Genomic DNA, 16,264 nt, shown 5'->3' with positions numbered 1-16,264 from the left:
TGGACATCATGTTGTGATTTGTGATGTGAACAGTGACTTTTTCCCAGACTGAACGTGAATGCTCTTGCGCTCATGCACGAGAGGTGGCGGCATCAGCGGCGCACACAATAACAGCAGCGTAGGCTAGATGGCGCAAGAAGCAGTGGGGGGGAGAGCGTGCAGCGAGGGAGCCTAATCACTCTCCCCCTTCCCCTTATCCCCAGGGACAATACCTGCGGGGTCGGGGAGACCCCTTAAAAAGAGGCCCGCTCGTCCCGTCCAAATCAGAGCTGAGCAGCTTACTCTCTGAACGAAGTCAAGGCACGACCCGCCAGGCTATCGGGACGAGAGCTGGCTCCGCCAGCTAGTCGTAGTGGTCGTAGTCGTACGCGTCGCCGCCACCCCATGTGATGACCGCGTAGTCCATGTCCATGACTTTGAATCTGTGACTCCTCTGTCGGACAAACTGCGGGAAACTTTGCCGAGGCACCACCTGCCAGGCACTGCTCCCCGGTCCGAAAGACTGAGTAAGACACGCTCGAAATACCGAACATAACAGTAGTAAATGTCCCACATATCTCTGTGGACACCCGTCAAAACGCGGACACATCTGTCGATACGGCTGTCGATACGGCTGCCGACACGGATTGCTAACGACAACATGAGGCATTAAAGGCTTTCGCCTTAAAGGGCCCGTGGCCACCCTCTGGTCGAAAACACTCTCTACCTCTCTTGGAGCCAGCCTCCTCTCCTTCCGTTCCCTCCTCAATATTTTTCTCTCCCACTCCTCGTCGAGTAGGCTCGGCAAGGCAAAATCACTCCTTCCTTCTCCAATGTTAGCCAGAGGTGTGGTGTCTGTGGAGTGCGTCACATGTCTACGTCATGGCCCCGCCTTCAATAGAATTCTTTTCTTGGTTTTTGCTACTGGGACTATTCGAGAGGGGGGGGGGGCGCTGCGGGTTTTTTAACACCCTCTCTGTTTTGCTCTTTGGGTCTCCTCGTGGTGTTTTGCCGCTAGACTTGTTAGTGAGCGCATCCTTTCATACATCTGTTTGTCATTCCTAGTTAGCGAGCCACCTTTTCATTTTTTTTAGGCCTCCCTACCGTTTCACGAGCGGAGGGGCGGAAGTCGGTTGTGTTCGAAACACACGGCGAAGCGCGAACCCAGCAACCACCCGTTTGCTTTTCTCCATGTGTGTTTGTGTTCTGTGTGTTTGTGTCTTTTCTCCGCTCCAAAGCCCATGTCATTCATTGGAGTCAAGGCATACGCAAGAAGCACGAAGGATAAGCGGTGTGTGTGCGGAGCGGTTGAGTGGGTGAGCGAGAGAGAGGCTCTGCTGCATTAGTAATTAAAACCTTGTTTTGGGGGCTTGCATAGAAGAAAAAAAACTGAGAAGGGAGCGCGCACGCAGAGCGTCTCGTGACGTGATCACGGCGGAAGGGGGGAGGGGGGGGGGCGAACCAACTCAGTTTTACTATTTTTTACTTTTTATGGCTAGGGTTCAAGGCTGTCGCCGCATGCTCCCTCCGCAGTTTTTTTTTTGTTCCTTCATGCGGGTTTGTAGGCATGTGCCAAAACAGAAGGCGCTGAGGAAAGCGTGCAGACGACGCGACGCCAAGGCTACGCCCAACCTTCTCCCGTCAGTCAGAATGATGCACCAATGGAGTGCCTTTAGCGAAAGTAACCCCCATGACGTCAAGGGGGTTCAGAGTAGTGGGGCGGGGACATTTTTGTCGAAGGAAAGAACGAACGGGCTTTGATTTGAATTTTTGCACCTTTTCGGGGCGTGCATGGCTCTAGTATTTTGCAGAGGTTATCTTCGATGCCTCATCTATGCAGTGGGCTCGTTTTTCAAAAATTTCCGGACCCTGGTCAGGGGCCCTTTAATATCAACGGACGATGAACTATCTCCCTCATCCTCGCTGGACAGCGCATCCCCTGTGCCAACTCTTGTCGTGACCTGGCTAAGCTTCTAACTTCCATCACTTTCACTTCTGCCATCAATCAGTCAATACGCACATGCCACTCAATCACACACTTCGCCGCGTAGTCTTAAAACATGCCAGGCTCTCCAAAATGCATGCTGGCCGCCTTGCTCAAACGCTGGGCCTGAACAAAGTTCTGTACTACATCTTTTACTGCCCCCTTACTGGCACACAATAAAACAAACTAATCCAGGTCCTCAATACATTATACAAAGCAACACTAGGATTCCCCCCTTAGGCTTCTACAGACGCTCTGTACAGAACAGGCCTTTTCCACCCCATTGAAGCCCTCAACATGCACTGGGAGAGACTAATCATCCACCTGTCCAGCTCACCAGCTGGGTGGTGGATACTAACCCAGACTCCCCACGCACCGATCTCTTTTCCAGACCCACCATAGTCTCCGATGTACCCCCTAACCTCCGCCTCACACCTATTCCACGCAACATGTCCGCACACACACACATGCAGGCCGCTGCCAAGCATAAGCATACAACTACAAGCCACCCTTGGACACTGCGGTGGTGGCCGACACAGATGCCTGCCTCACGAAAACCGTGGGCTCCACAGCAGCCTTCTTCCTTCACCCTTCCCTCTCTGCAACTAGCACTCACACAACCGGTCCATACACCTCCCCACCCTCCTCTTGCCCTAGAAATGCACGGGATCGCCAATGTCATCACACACTTCGCCACCCTAATCCCACCCCTGCATACGTTGTCGTTAGACAAGCGTCAAGCCGCGACGTCACGCGGATGCGGCAGCGCTGGAGTCAGCAGTGACTTTCGTTGTGTACACAAAAGGCAGTACCGTGTGTCTTGGGTATGCCACGCTTGCGCATTTTTGAACGCATTTCACAATATTCCGGTGAGTTGTGCGGGTGGTTGAATTGCAATGCTGAAGAAAGGCAGCGGCACAAGTTTCCTCAAGTTTATCGCATTTAGATATGGGCCAAAGCGATTTGCAGCGGCCGATGAGTGGGAAAAGTCCGATGACGGATTGGCTGTGCGGCTAGTATTGCATTTCTGCATCGAAATATGATAGTCTACGTATCTTAATACACATGGTTGCTCTTCAGTTGCGCGGCGAACAGTGCAAGAATCAACACCTGCAGTTCCTTCGCGTTCTGTCGGGCTCTTATTACGAGAAGTTTAGACGCGACATTCCCTGTGCTTGTAATCGTAAGTTGAACGCAAGAGACTGTTTTCAAATGGCAATCACCCAGACTACGACCCGGGCATCTCTTCGTGCTAAAAAAAAAGAAATAGCTGCTGCCAGTCGCCTTCAGCATTCATCGGGCCACTTAGCGCGACGTTTGAAGTAGAAAACGATTAAACATCCCTAAGATCTCGGAAATGACCCAGTGTCATTTCCCATATTACCTGAATTTTACCATTGCAGGTCGATCATAACCTGGCAAAAACAGCAATACCAGACCAAAAGCCACTGATCAAGCAGGATAAGGCACGCACTTGAATACAAATTATACAAGCAGAATGACTTAAAATATTTAGCTCTGCAGAGCAAATGTACATTTCACAGGAAGTTCAAGGACAACTTTTACGTATGCACTTGTGCAGCTTGTTGTGATCGGGGGCCCAGCCAGCGGAGACAGGCGAACCGGGCTGACGCCATCGGGCTACGCGGATCAAAGGCACTGTTTTTTGGAGAAAATGCAAGGAACGCTGGCGTAGGGGTGCTTCTGGAGTCGGCGTCGTCGTGAACAAAGGCGTCTAATCCCCTTCGCCGGTGAGGCTGAGTGCGGCACTTCTACTGGATTGCGCATTCCCGGGGACTGACGAAGGAGACCAGAGTGGCGGCGACCGTGGCGCCAACCCACTGCCCGCTTGTACCTGAGTGGCCAGACAAAGCGGGGGTGGTCACAGCTGATTTGTCCCTCCCTCGTGAAGAGTCCTCCGGTGCGAGCCATCAGACCTCGTGTTTCCAATGGCAGGATCGCCGCACAGGAGCCAACGACCTTTGGGCCTGGTCGGCCCACAAGAAACCACGCCGTCCGCGATGGCAAGGCGCCGGGACTCCTCCTTGCGTGTGCATGTTTCTGTGGTGTGTGTGAGGTCACGTGGGGAGGGCGGAGCTTATGTACAGGATCAAGCCCAGTGGACGCTCAACCAGTGACCGGATTCCCTAGCTGAGAATTTAAGGTATTTAAGCGTATTAAAGCCGCAAACTGTTGTTTGTCGAGAGCTTGTTTCCTGACCTTTGGTCTCTGTTTATACTGTAAATAATGTAAATAATCTCTCAAGTTTGCTGCGACTCCTGAAGGCTTCCCTCCGTACTCTGCCTGCTTCGTCCTCATGCCGGCAAGACCTTGGTCCCGAGACACCATTCACATCAAGCTGTCTTAAAGCCAAGCAAACAAAAAAGGCCTTATTCAAAGTAACTGTATGACTTCAGTGCCCCGTAAATTCCGCGTTCTCCACACTGACATGGCTTGACGAAAACAGGAAGCACATCACAAAGGTTCATCATGTGAAAAAACTGCCTCGCGTTGCGCATCCCGTCATCCTTCTTGCACTTAGCAATCAGGTATGCTGTATCGGCCCAGATGTTGAGACTGCAGACGATTAGTTTGCCTTTATACCTCGTGCTTTCTCAGTTTCATTTAATAAATCAACGTAGTCGAATAAGTCAACGTAGTAAACCACTGAAGCCGCGGCATTGCTGCCAAATACAGGAGCGAAGAAGGAAGCCGATGCAGCGCTTTGCCAGGTAATTCCGTCTGGCGAACAGGCTGAAAACGTGCTGGGCATGCTACGTTTTTGCCTACACCCCGCGTCGCTGCCGACTGCAGCACCACCTTTGTTTACAAACATGATGCTTGTCTATACTGACTCGCAGGCATCTCTGCGTGCCTTTCACGAAAGAGCCCTCTTAACCTTTCCCCCCACCCCAACCATGGCCCATCTGGCTCGCCTCCCTGGACCTGACGCGCCCTCGTCTCCTTGGCCCAGGACCTGTTGAACGCCTAACAAAAATTTAGGCTTTAGTAAACGTGTTACACCATCCCCACCACCTCGCCAAAATGGCGCAGAGCTTGGCTAGCGCAATACGTACTCGGCAAACTACCGTTAGGCATCTCGACATTTCGGCTTACTAGATGATCTCCAATAGGCAACCTGCAATCTCTTCCCATGCTGATCGCAGCGCCATAAAAGAATGCCTAGAAAGCGGAGTTAGCTGCTCTCAATAAGTAGCACACCAGTGCTTTAATAATGCCTTTTGAACGAGCATGTGTCAAGGCTCGAGCGTCCGCACCCTGCCTAAGCCGTGTAAGCGCATGCTGGGCCTGACATGGGCACTCGACATGGACTGGGCCATGTCAAGGGTGCGGAGAAAAACGCTGATCATTCTTTTGTCGCGACCCAAGCGACTGACGGGGAAGTTTTAGGTAGTGCAGTGCCGCCTGGACACTGCACCAGCATTGTTCAAGCACGGCGTTATTGCAGATAGAGCAGGCACCTCGCCTTAAGCTGTATTCTCCCGTAAACCGCCTTAATATCATGTTAGCCCTTTGCAACGGGCCAAACGCAATTCTGTGTTGCAGTGCAGATGTTAGTGGCAAAATGCCAAGGTTAAGATCAGCCGTCATTGTTGTGGTCTGGTCCGTGTCCACGGTTACACGACCATCATCATAGATGGGGAGCAAGAGAGCAGGAGATTGCGAGGAAGGGAGCTCATATGCTGTGCAGGCGAGGTGGAGCAACAGGGAAGCGTCATAGCGGCATTAGCACGTCACATACGCCTGACGGCCAATCACTCACGTGCGAGCCAAAGTGCTGAAGTGGCAGATCAGATGGGTTGAGAGCTGTAGCTTGAACGAATCATCCATACCCATCGTCAAGGCGGCTTGGCACCGCGCAGAAGCCCGTGCTCAAGACGCTGCAAGTGAATGAGAGGGCACAGTATGGAAACATGCCATATACCCAGCGCAAGAACAGCTTTTTACAGCACCCCCTACGTATTGGGTTCATCAGTATGGCTGGATTAAGGACACCCATCGGCGAGGTGAAACAGCGCCATGCAGAAGCACGTGCTCGAGACGCAGCACAGGAGCGATGCGCACGAGCTTCAGAAAGAAACGCGCATCATATCAACCACGCAGTGAGCATTCCACAACACTACGTACAACTGCATTTTGCCCAACCAGGCAGCGGTGCCATTCGCAGCATCAATTGGATGACCGTTTCGATGAATGCAAGAGCATTATGTGCCTCATTGGCAACGCAACCCTGCGTCAGCGTTGACCAGCAGAAGTGGTCCCTAAAATCCCACCTGAAGTTACTGTAGTATCAAATAAGAATAAGATTTCTTCTTAAGGTGCAAGACTTGAACCCAAGTCTTTCAGATTGCGTAGTGAGCAGGCAACCCATTGGCCACAAAACAACACTGCGAAGGCGAACCTAGTATATGCCTTAAGACTATGCTAATGAACAGACATGTCAGCATAAGTAGAAACAATTTTAAAAAGAAATAAAAAAGCAAAAAAAACTGCTTTTGCACTGAAAGCACGCAAGTAGTCTAAGTGCCCTCTGTAATGTGCTCATTTACGTAAAATCTTGTACTGTGCCCTCCATAAGGTGTTCGTTTACGCGACTGTTTAAAAGCCCCTTCAGTCAAAAAGCCCATGAATTATCCAATCCATCGGCACGTGGCAGCCCAAGCAAGAAATGAAGAGTGGAAGCCCAGTAGCAGATGCCCCTCGCCAACCTAACGGAAACACAGCTAGCATAACGCTCATAGAGCCGCAAAAACCAATCTTCATCGTTCCGCAATCTGTGCCAACGCAATGCCACATCTTTTCATAAATATCCTTCGTGCTGTAACAATCAGCTATGGAGGATTGGGCGTACTGCGATTCTCCACGGATCTAAAAAAAGTCCCACCGAGAATACTATTTTCGCCATTTCTGGTGGTACAATTTTTTCTTTCCTAGTATCTATTATCTCCTCCTAAAGTTACTAAGGTGCAAAACTCCTTCGCAACTGTTGTGCTCATACTCGCCTTTGCTATCGCAACGTCGGCACGAATAAACTGGAACTAGGATCAAAGCACACTTCACACTCGTGCAATGAAGTTAAAATTAGCGCTAAATGTGTGTAAGGGAGTCATCTATGATTGTCGGCTTTTTTTGCTGCATCGTTTCTGAATGGGCCAGTGGCATCAGGTTCAATATTGGACCTCGCGCATTGCTGCAACAACGGCCAGTTGCGCGATCTTTCGCATGTTCGGAACCACTAGCCGCACTGTAAATTTATGCACCCCGTAACTGTAAAGCATGAACCCCGTAACTGTATTGCACGGACTGTGAAGAAGCGATGATCAGCCGACATGGCAACTGTTACACAAGTGCATTTATTCCGAATAAGGTCCGTGAAGGGCACACGCCTAGGAGCCAAGCACACACACAGTGGCAGGTAAGCAGACGCATGCGCATGAAGTTATGCATTGCTCACTCGCAAAGAGGTGCCATATGCATGGAGGAGCTCCTTCTATTTGTGCATCCACATGCATCATCAACATGCAGAAGAGTTAACATTCATAATCTGCCACACTTGCTGCTAAAACCTGCTAAGCACTGACTAATAAGCAACACAGGCCCAGCATTGGGTTAGCTAAGAAAGCCATCAGGAATTCCTTTCAGTAAGTTTGCACACTGTCTTAACAAGGCACTGATATTTATGTCTCCGTTGTTGTGTATCATCACTGACGCCCCCTACACATCCGACAGTAAAAGGCTAGGCCAGTCGGGGCCGGTTTTTCCTCTCAAACCTGTCACGTGTGTCACTCGCGGCTTCGTGCCGCCGCATCTTTAACACAACGCAACAAACCCAGACATAACATGGTGCTCAGAAGGAGTGTAAGCAGATTGTCCCCACACCGCCTTAAAACAACAAGCATGCCCAACGTATCCATCCAGCCCCCGGCTCACTTCGAACCTGCTGACACCCCTCAGACCACATGGTAAGAATGGCAGGAAGCATTCACCATATATGAACTGGCTTGTGAGTACAACACTAAGCCTAAATCAGCGCTAAAGGCATTGTGGCTTCATGTACTTGGCCCGCATGCTCATCACATCACACAAACGTTCCCTCCAGACCCTACCGCCGAAAACGAAGACGCAGACCCAGTGAAATATATGCTTGACAAGTTTTACGAGCTATATCGCCTGTACAAGAACGTCGTACAGGCAGCGGCGGTGTTCAACTCGATGGTACAGAAGCCAGGTCAGTCAACTGACGATTTTGCTACTGACCAACAACAGCCGCAGAAATGAGACTTCGGTGACAAGTGCAACAGACCCATCAGAGACGACGGGGTGGTTGCAATCTGCAATGAAGCTCTCCACGAACGGCTATTTCAGGAGTGAGACCATACTCTGAAAAAAATCGTCTCTGCGTGCAAGGCAGTGGAAATATCGAAGAAACATGTGCAAGAGATCAGCAGCCAGAAGTGAATTCCGTTCACACACAATCAGAAACCCACGAAGCCAACTGGTCGCCCGCTATAGGGACCGTCACCAAAGTGGAACAGTGCCACCCATGGCAAAACGCTTGTCAGAGGAATGAGGAGGGAGCAGCGTAGCCGGTTGCACTCGGTGAGAACGACTCTGCCTGTCGTTCTGTGCTGCGGCTTACAAAGCTTAAATAATCGCACGCAGTTTTTTCAATCTGGCAATCTCGAAAAAGCACTTGCCTTTATGAGGCAAGCCATGTGTACGCCATGCACGAGTGTCAAGGTGTGGTCACGCACATACTTGGTAAGTGCATACCACAGACAAAGCTGAATGTGCCAAGCTACGATCTGGACCTGGAAGTGCAACTTCATTCCTTCGAGTAACCTTTGTAATACACAAAACAGATTTTACATGCCGTATTACTGCCTGCATGCAGTTGGACACATCAAGGAACATAACTGCAGCAAAATGCTCCTGCAAAGCCAGTGTGGACAGCCAATGCAAGCATACTGCTGCACTCGCATTCGCCGTTAATAAACGGCACCATGCACCAGTGCCAGTCGAAGTTGGGAGGCACCTTCTAGAATGTTTACCCGAAAGGTTTGGTTTCCTTGGTGGGGTTTAACATCCCAAAGAAACTCAGGCTGTGAGGGACACCACAGTGAAGGGCTCCAGAAATTTCGGCCACCTGGGGTTCTATTAATGTACACTGACATCACAGAGTACATGGGACTCTAGAATTTTGCCTCCATCAAAATTCACCCGCCGCGGCTGGGATCAAACGCGCCTCTTTCGGGTCAGCAGCCAAGCACCATAATCACTGAGCCACCGCGGCGCCAGTTACCCAAAAGGAAAGAAAAAGGCTGTGCTCATGGGACAATGGTACGTAACTTCATTAGTTTCAGCAGAATCAAGGACAGTTTCACGGTAATACGGGGGTGCTCACAAAAGCCGCCGTAACGCGTTTCTTGAATAAAACCACTTGACAGTAAACAACTGCTTCATGCAGAAAGGCAGTCCTTGATGGCTTGGCTGAATTGGAGGAGAAAAGCGCAGTGCAAAACTTCTCTTGCTGTTCACTGAAAAATTCCAAGGGTGCACTCAAGTCTGCTTACAGGGTTCATGCTGGTATTCAGCCATGAAATTCAAGGATTTTCAAGGACTTCCAAGGACCCCCCACTTTTTCTTTCAAGGACTTCGCAACACAGCATTTTATTAAAGAAACATTTCTTAATCTCACGTATCTAGCATTTATTACACAACAGACTTTTAACGTAAAAAATAAACCTCTCTTGATGGCCGTTTGCCAGCAAAGAGTTGCTAGTAAGAGCGGTAACTGCGATACCATACAATGTCATTTCTACCCGCAGCTGAACCTCACATCTGTCCTGCGTCTGCAAGCTTCGCTGTTGAAAGCGTTGTGAACTTGACCACATCTTTATTATAAGCTGATGGATCTGACATCCAGCCGTACCACAAGCAGACCTTTCATTCAGCTCTAGCAGCTTTAGACGCACCGTCGGCAGCGGTTTCGGTGCGAAACAGGCTAGGCCTAGCAACAACTACAGCAGCCAAACAGCAACCACAAGCAGACCTTTCATTCAGCTCTAGCCGCTTTACACGCATCGTTGGCTGCGGTTTCGATGCGAAACAGGCTAGGCCTAGCAACAACTAGAGCAGCCAAGCAGCAACGTAGTCCGTATATATGTATATGCTCCCTGCAGGAGCATATACAGGAACACGTTATGTTAGCGGAGCGACGCACGCGTGCTTGCTGTGTGCCGGTGAACCACTTGCGTCACAACTGCATTTATGGCGCTAGGTTCCATGTCTAAACCGCGTTCGCATTGTCTCTCTTCGCTTCGCACCCAAACCTTGCTCTTGGGGCAGGTTACGGAGTAACGGAAGCCATGTGTGGCATCAGGCGGAGACAGTGGGGCTTCATCTGCGTTTATGCAGAGCTCTTGCCAAAGGGACGGCGATCAAAGCTGCAGAGGTGGAGTTCCGGTGAACTCATTCAAACAAGATAATTTGTTAAAAAAATTTTAAAAGATACTAGCTTTTTTCCACGGCCGTATCCCTGATCACACCAGAATTCAAGGGTTTAGAAGGTTTTCAAGGACCCGCATGGACCCTGTGCTTAGGCGTGGTAATACGAAACCATTTCTCTTACTGTTGCCAATTATGTTGCTGCGTGTTCGTTATTTTATGCCTTTGCCATTTCTAAGTCATGTTTTTGCTTCGACTACGGTTCCACCACATCTGAAGACGTGGATCCTGTTACTAGAGCGTCTAGAAGCACACTGAAGTACTAATTAAATAATTAAACGAGCAGTTCAATCTCCAATGACTAATTCACTAATCTGGTGCTAATTAATTTAGTCAATTACCTAGTCAACCATTTTGGTGACTTAACTGAATGTAATTCAGCTTAATTATTCATTTAATATATAAGCAAATAACCAATTAACAGGTTAGATTAAAGTGCTTATTTACTCTAACTATTAATGAATAATTAAATACTTAATTGAACAACTATTTTATTAATCTGATAATGGACGATTGACATTTCGTGCAGACACGCTCTGGTGACAGGTCCTGTGCATGCCACACGAGACAAGAAATGTTTTCAGGAGGTCCTTTGCTAGCTTCAGAAGAGTTTCCCTCAGTTTCCCACCCGAATGGTGCGATCACGATTTTTGTTGCAGAGTTTTGAGATTTTCGGTGCTCATAATACGACTTCCTCGAGAACATGACATTTGAGGACCTAAAGTGCACATATCAAGGCTAAAGCCTTTAAGAGCTCATACTTGCGGCCATGACTCTGTCCGTCCATTACATCTGAATTGAGTCATAACTAGTAATTACTAGGCACAAGGCACGACTGACTAGTCATTAACCCGTCATGACTAGTTAGTCACTAATCCATCATGACTAGTTAGTCATTAAGCAGTCAAGTCATGACTGAACAACTCATTAACCAGTCATGACTACTTAGTCATTAATGGTTAGCCGACTTAGTCATTAATGGCTAGCCATGATTAGTCCTTAACCAGTCATTACTAGTTAATAACCAATGACTGCTTAGTCATTAACTAGTCACAAGTAGTTAGTCATTGACCAGCCAATCCAAGTCGCCCCATAGCCGCCTTGTGTGTGCCTACGGCCGTCCAGCCAAAGTTGCATGGAAAGGTTTTCGCCTCGCACACCTCAGATTCTCAAAGTGCCCCCTGAATTTTTGGCAACTTTTTATTGCAAAAGAAAAAGCACAGCTTGCATTTTAATCAGCATTTCACAAGCAAAAGTGATGTATTTAAGTGTGTATGCAAAATGCGGCGCCAAAAGGGGGGGGAAAAATCAGCTTAGAAGCGTCCAACGAGTTTGTGTAGCTTTTAGTGCAGCCAACATTACAAATCTGCCTAGACTTCATTTCCATTTTCATTTGGCAGGCATAATCACGCCTAACACCACCTAAATTAAAAGCACCGAAGCAAGCTCGCAGACACCAACGACAGACTGTGCACTCCAATGCGCAGTCTGGTGCTGGCCCATTCAAGCGACGAGGGAAGTGTCAACAGGTGGCATCACCCGTCCAGCCGCCCGGTCCCTATAGATATCAACAAGCCTCAGTAGCTTCAACTGATTTTGGATGAACCACTGACTTTGGATGAAACTGACTTTGGATAGACCAATTTCACGGCTTTGCACATTTGCAACACCTTACGACCACTACCATTTTCAAGTACCATTTGGGTTTGCGACAGCCCTGAGCTGTTCCAGCAGGCCATTGACAAGGTGTTTGTCCATCTCAGAACTGTCCTGACCATAGCTAGACAAAACGACCTGAACCTCAACAAATCAAAAGTGAAGTTAGGACTTTCCGCCATTACATATCTGGGCTACCACCTTTCCCCAGATGCCCTGTCCCCAGACCCTGACAAGGTCAAATCGATTGAAGCCATGTCAATTCCATCAAACAAGTCAGAACTGCAAAAATTCTTAGGGGTGGTGACATAACGAAGTTCATCCCTAATTTTTTGGCAATTACTAGTCCTCTGTGTGAGCTTCTCAAGGTAGATGTAGCATGGCACCGCACAAGCCAGCACAGAGACTTTCAAGCTCATCAAACAGAAGCTCACAACAGCACCTGTGTTGCATTATTTTCACCAGTCCAAGCAAATCACAATTTCAACAGATGCCAGCTCACACGGCCTGGGATCGGTTCTCTTGCAGGAAGGCAGACCAATCGCTTATACTTCTGCAGCCCTTACATCTCCCCAACAATGTTATGCACAATTAGAGAAAGAACTCAGCTGTGGTGTTCACATTCGAGCGGTTCCACTGTCACACTTTTGGCTGCTCTGTAACAGTGGAAGCAGACCACAAACCTCTTGTTGCATTGCAGACCTTCGTTGAAGGCCTAAGAAAAATGTCTCGAATACTGCAAATACTTTTGCTCCGGCTACAGTGCTACAGCACTGAACTTGTTTATGTACCAGGGAAGCTGCTGTTGCATCAAGATCCCCAAACCCTAAATCCAAGATGGAAACTACAGACACTGATCCAGGGCTGTTGGTGTCCAGTCTGGTTCACGCGTCGCCTACCAAGCTCAAGCAGATCCAAGACGCCACAAGTCGGGATGCAATCTTGCAGCAACTAACCTAGTTCATTAAACAGAGATGGCCTGATCAATCAGTCTTTGGGATGTTTATCCAATGGCAAAATCATACTTTCACATAACGAGTGAACTGTATATCACAGACTGCTTCGTTTGCTGTGGTCAGCGGCTTGTCATTCCAGCAGTTCATCAGGCTGATGTTCTTGAGGAACTCCACCAGGCACATCATGACACTCTGGCTTGTAAAGGACTATCAAGCCAGAGTGTTTATTGGCCCACACTCAACGAGGACATTGCCACACTTGTCTCAAGCTGTGAACCTGCCAATCCACCCAGAAGGCAAACTCTCAGCAACCATCGCTTGACTGAGATCTGATTTCAATTACTGTCAAGGCAATACCTATAACCATGCTGTTGACCACTTTTTGAAGATTGTTCAAGTTAAATGTATGGAAACCACTATGGCAATGTCAGTTATCTTGGTTCTGAAGGACCAAAAGCTTTTCAGATTTTGGACTCCCAATGACTCATCTCTGAACAAGGACCACCGTTTGACTCACAAGCCTTCAGAGCATTCTTGCAAGAATGGAATATTGCTCATGAACCTTCATCACACTACTACCCAAGGTCCATTGGGCAGGTCGTGCGAACAATACAGACTTAAGCACAAGCTGATTAAGTCGTACAGCAATGGCAAAGATCTGTCTTTGGCCCTCCTCAACTACCATGCCACCCCAACTATTGGAGCACGTTCCCCTGCAGAGTAGTCAATGGGCAGGAAATTGAGAACATTCATACCAACCTTGCCCTATAACATGAAACTATACTACCCCACAAGAGTCCCTCACAGCCTGAGTTGCTTTGAAACGTTAGACCCTCATAAACCATACTACCCCACAGATGCACATCAGAAGCTTCTTAAACGCAAACAGAAAGCACAGCACAGGTATGAAGACAACCATACTCGCATACTTAACACCTCTGGTTTGGTTTGGTTTATGGGGTTTAACGTCCCAAAGACTAAGGCTATGAGAGATGCCGTAGTGAAAGGCTCCAGAAATTTCGACCACCTGGGGTTCTTTAACGTGCACAAACACCTCTGAAGAAACACCAACCTATATGGGTAAGGCACAAGAATATCAGTCGTTGCACAAATTGGTCCTCAACCAAGGCGCTGCTCAAACCACAAGTGGAGCAATTTATGTGCGTAACCATGCAAGTACACCTGAGGCCACAGGCTCAGGCGGTGCGTGAAGCCACCCACACAGAAGAAGACTACACCCTCAACAAGTGCCGGCGATGCTACGCTTCACAACTATCCTGAAGTAAGACATGCTTCGATTAATGTGACATGTGCTGGAAGAAGCATACATCCACCTGCTAGGTTTCAGAACTGAACTTCACAATGTGTTTTTTTTTTTGCATTTGTTACAATTTTGACTCAAAAAGGGATGTGTTATATATCATCACTGGCACCCCTACACATCCAACAGTAAAATAGAAGGCTAGGACAGTCGTGGCTGGCAGAATTGTTCCTCAATGAGTGCTTCACTTGCAGCTTCGTGTCGATGCATCTGCGATGCAACAAACTCAAATGACATATCATCCGTGATAAGGACATATTGTACATAATGATGCGCTTGCATCCGACATACTTTTCCTGATATTGCTTCTTGCCCTAGTCTCACTTTTTTAGTTTACTCCTCCCTAAGGCTTAGTAGGCAACAGCAGCAACAAGTGTGGCAATGTTAAATTTGTACAAATAACAATATTGAAGCGGGTAGACAACAACAATGAGCAATGGAATGAGTGGGAGGAGACGAAGACGACAACGAAGTTCTATGTGCTCGGTGCCGCTCGCAGCTGTTCTTTTCTATCTGTAAATATCTGTAAATATATTCTTTCCCGCAACAATATGATCTGATCAAGGGAAAACAATAGGAGCCATGTTACGGCTTCTCTACAGTGGAGCTTGCATCAAATGCAAAGCTTAACCACACACACAGACAAGGTTATCAACATAGCTATTGGCTGCTATGCACCCACATACAGTGGAACCTCGATTATACACTTTGAGGGGACCACGCAGAACAGTCATAAATCGAAAAACGAACATCGGCAATAGCATTCAGTCTTGCCCGAAAAACCGATAGAAACAGCCTGAATAAGTGCGTGGAGTTGAGATGAGGATGTGAGGGACTGTAAACTGCAGTAACTCCCTGCACTGCTGTGTGTGATGCATCGGTGTATATTATGCACCCTGAAGAAAGATGGGCGGCTGATATCGGCGTCGAAGCAGAGGGGCGATTGTCTGTGAGCTGACAGTATGACCATGGGGGAAGAGTCTGTAAACGATGAAGCTGAAGCGACATCTTGCTACATATAGCACGGATACTTGCTCCCCCCTGGCCTTGGAGCTTCAGGCGATACACAATGCCATTGCTTCCCTTCCACTCGTACCTACTTTCGATATTGTACACATTTACACCGACTCCCTTGCCGCCCTTAAGCAGCTTAAGGCTGTCCGGCACATTCCAAGTTACACAATCCATTCACCAACTTTGCACAAAATACCCCTGTCCTGTGCGTATACACTGGATTCGCGGGCATGCCCAGGATCCGCATAATATTCATGTGGATGCAATGACACACCTTGACACATCCGATATCCTGCCACCTTCCCCTCTTCCCTCAGATCCGTTCCTGTCCCATGTTTCCGAGAAACAGTCTTTGCGTCAGCGAACACGCGCTCTAATTCCTCCGTGTTCGTACCCTCTCCCCCGGGGTCTCACTCGGGAGGAGGAGGTATCTGTGCGCCGGATTCGGGCAGGAGCGGCTCTGACTCCTTGTGTGCGTCATCGGTGGCGTGACAAACGTTACGAAGTGACAGACAAGTGTCCCCATTGTGGTGCTGCGCCCGACCAGTGTGATGAAAAACACTTGCTGTGGACTTGCCCGGCTACAGCTTCCGTGAGACGACGTTTACTAAGAAAGGTTGGCCTGCGATGGGACGTTGCAGACGACTATACCAAGTGGACTCTAGATAATCGCTATATCACGAACTTGTGCCGCTTTTTAAGCGAGGCTTGTTTGCACTCCTTTTTATAACTTTCTTTCCTTTTTCATTATGCCTGATGGCAAACAGCTCGAATAAAAAAAAAAAAAAGTGCGTGGCAAGAAATGACACAACTCTAAGAAAGGTA

General features: G+C 48.4%; 1 protein-coding gene across 11 annotated transcripts in view; it reads right to left on the bottom strand.

Annotated features, from left to right (window-relative positions):
- Nucleotides 1-16,264, bottom strand: part of LOC149351637 (uncharacterized) — an 85,230-nt gene that overhangs the window by 54,534 nt on the left and 14,432 nt on the right. For 7 of the 11 annotated variants that reach the window (XM_089580960.1, XM_089580964.1, XM_089580963.1 and 4 more), the window contains one exon: nucleotides 5,748-5,865. The exons of 2 other annotated variants lie outside the window; for them this stretch is intronic. The gene's annotated coding sequence lies outside the window, so the exon portion shown is untranslated. Of the gene's footprint in view, nucleotides 1-282; nucleotides 483-5,747; nucleotides 5,866-16,264 lie in introns of all 11 variants that reach the window. 2 more of the 11 variants (XM_089580962.1, XM_089580965.1) reach the window with 1 other exon arrangement.

This window comes from Amblyomma mixtum, chromosome 3 (genome assembly GCF_055824585.1).
Source record: "Amblyomma mixtum isolate Tamu chromosome 3, ASM5582458v1, whole genome shotgun sequence".
Taxonomy (NCBI): domain Eukaryota; kingdom Metazoa; phylum Arthropoda; class Arachnida; order Ixodida; family Ixodidae; genus Amblyomma; species Amblyomma mixtum.
The sequence above is the reverse complement of the archived record's forward strand: the minus strand, read 5'-3'. Positions and strand labels throughout refer to the sequence as shown.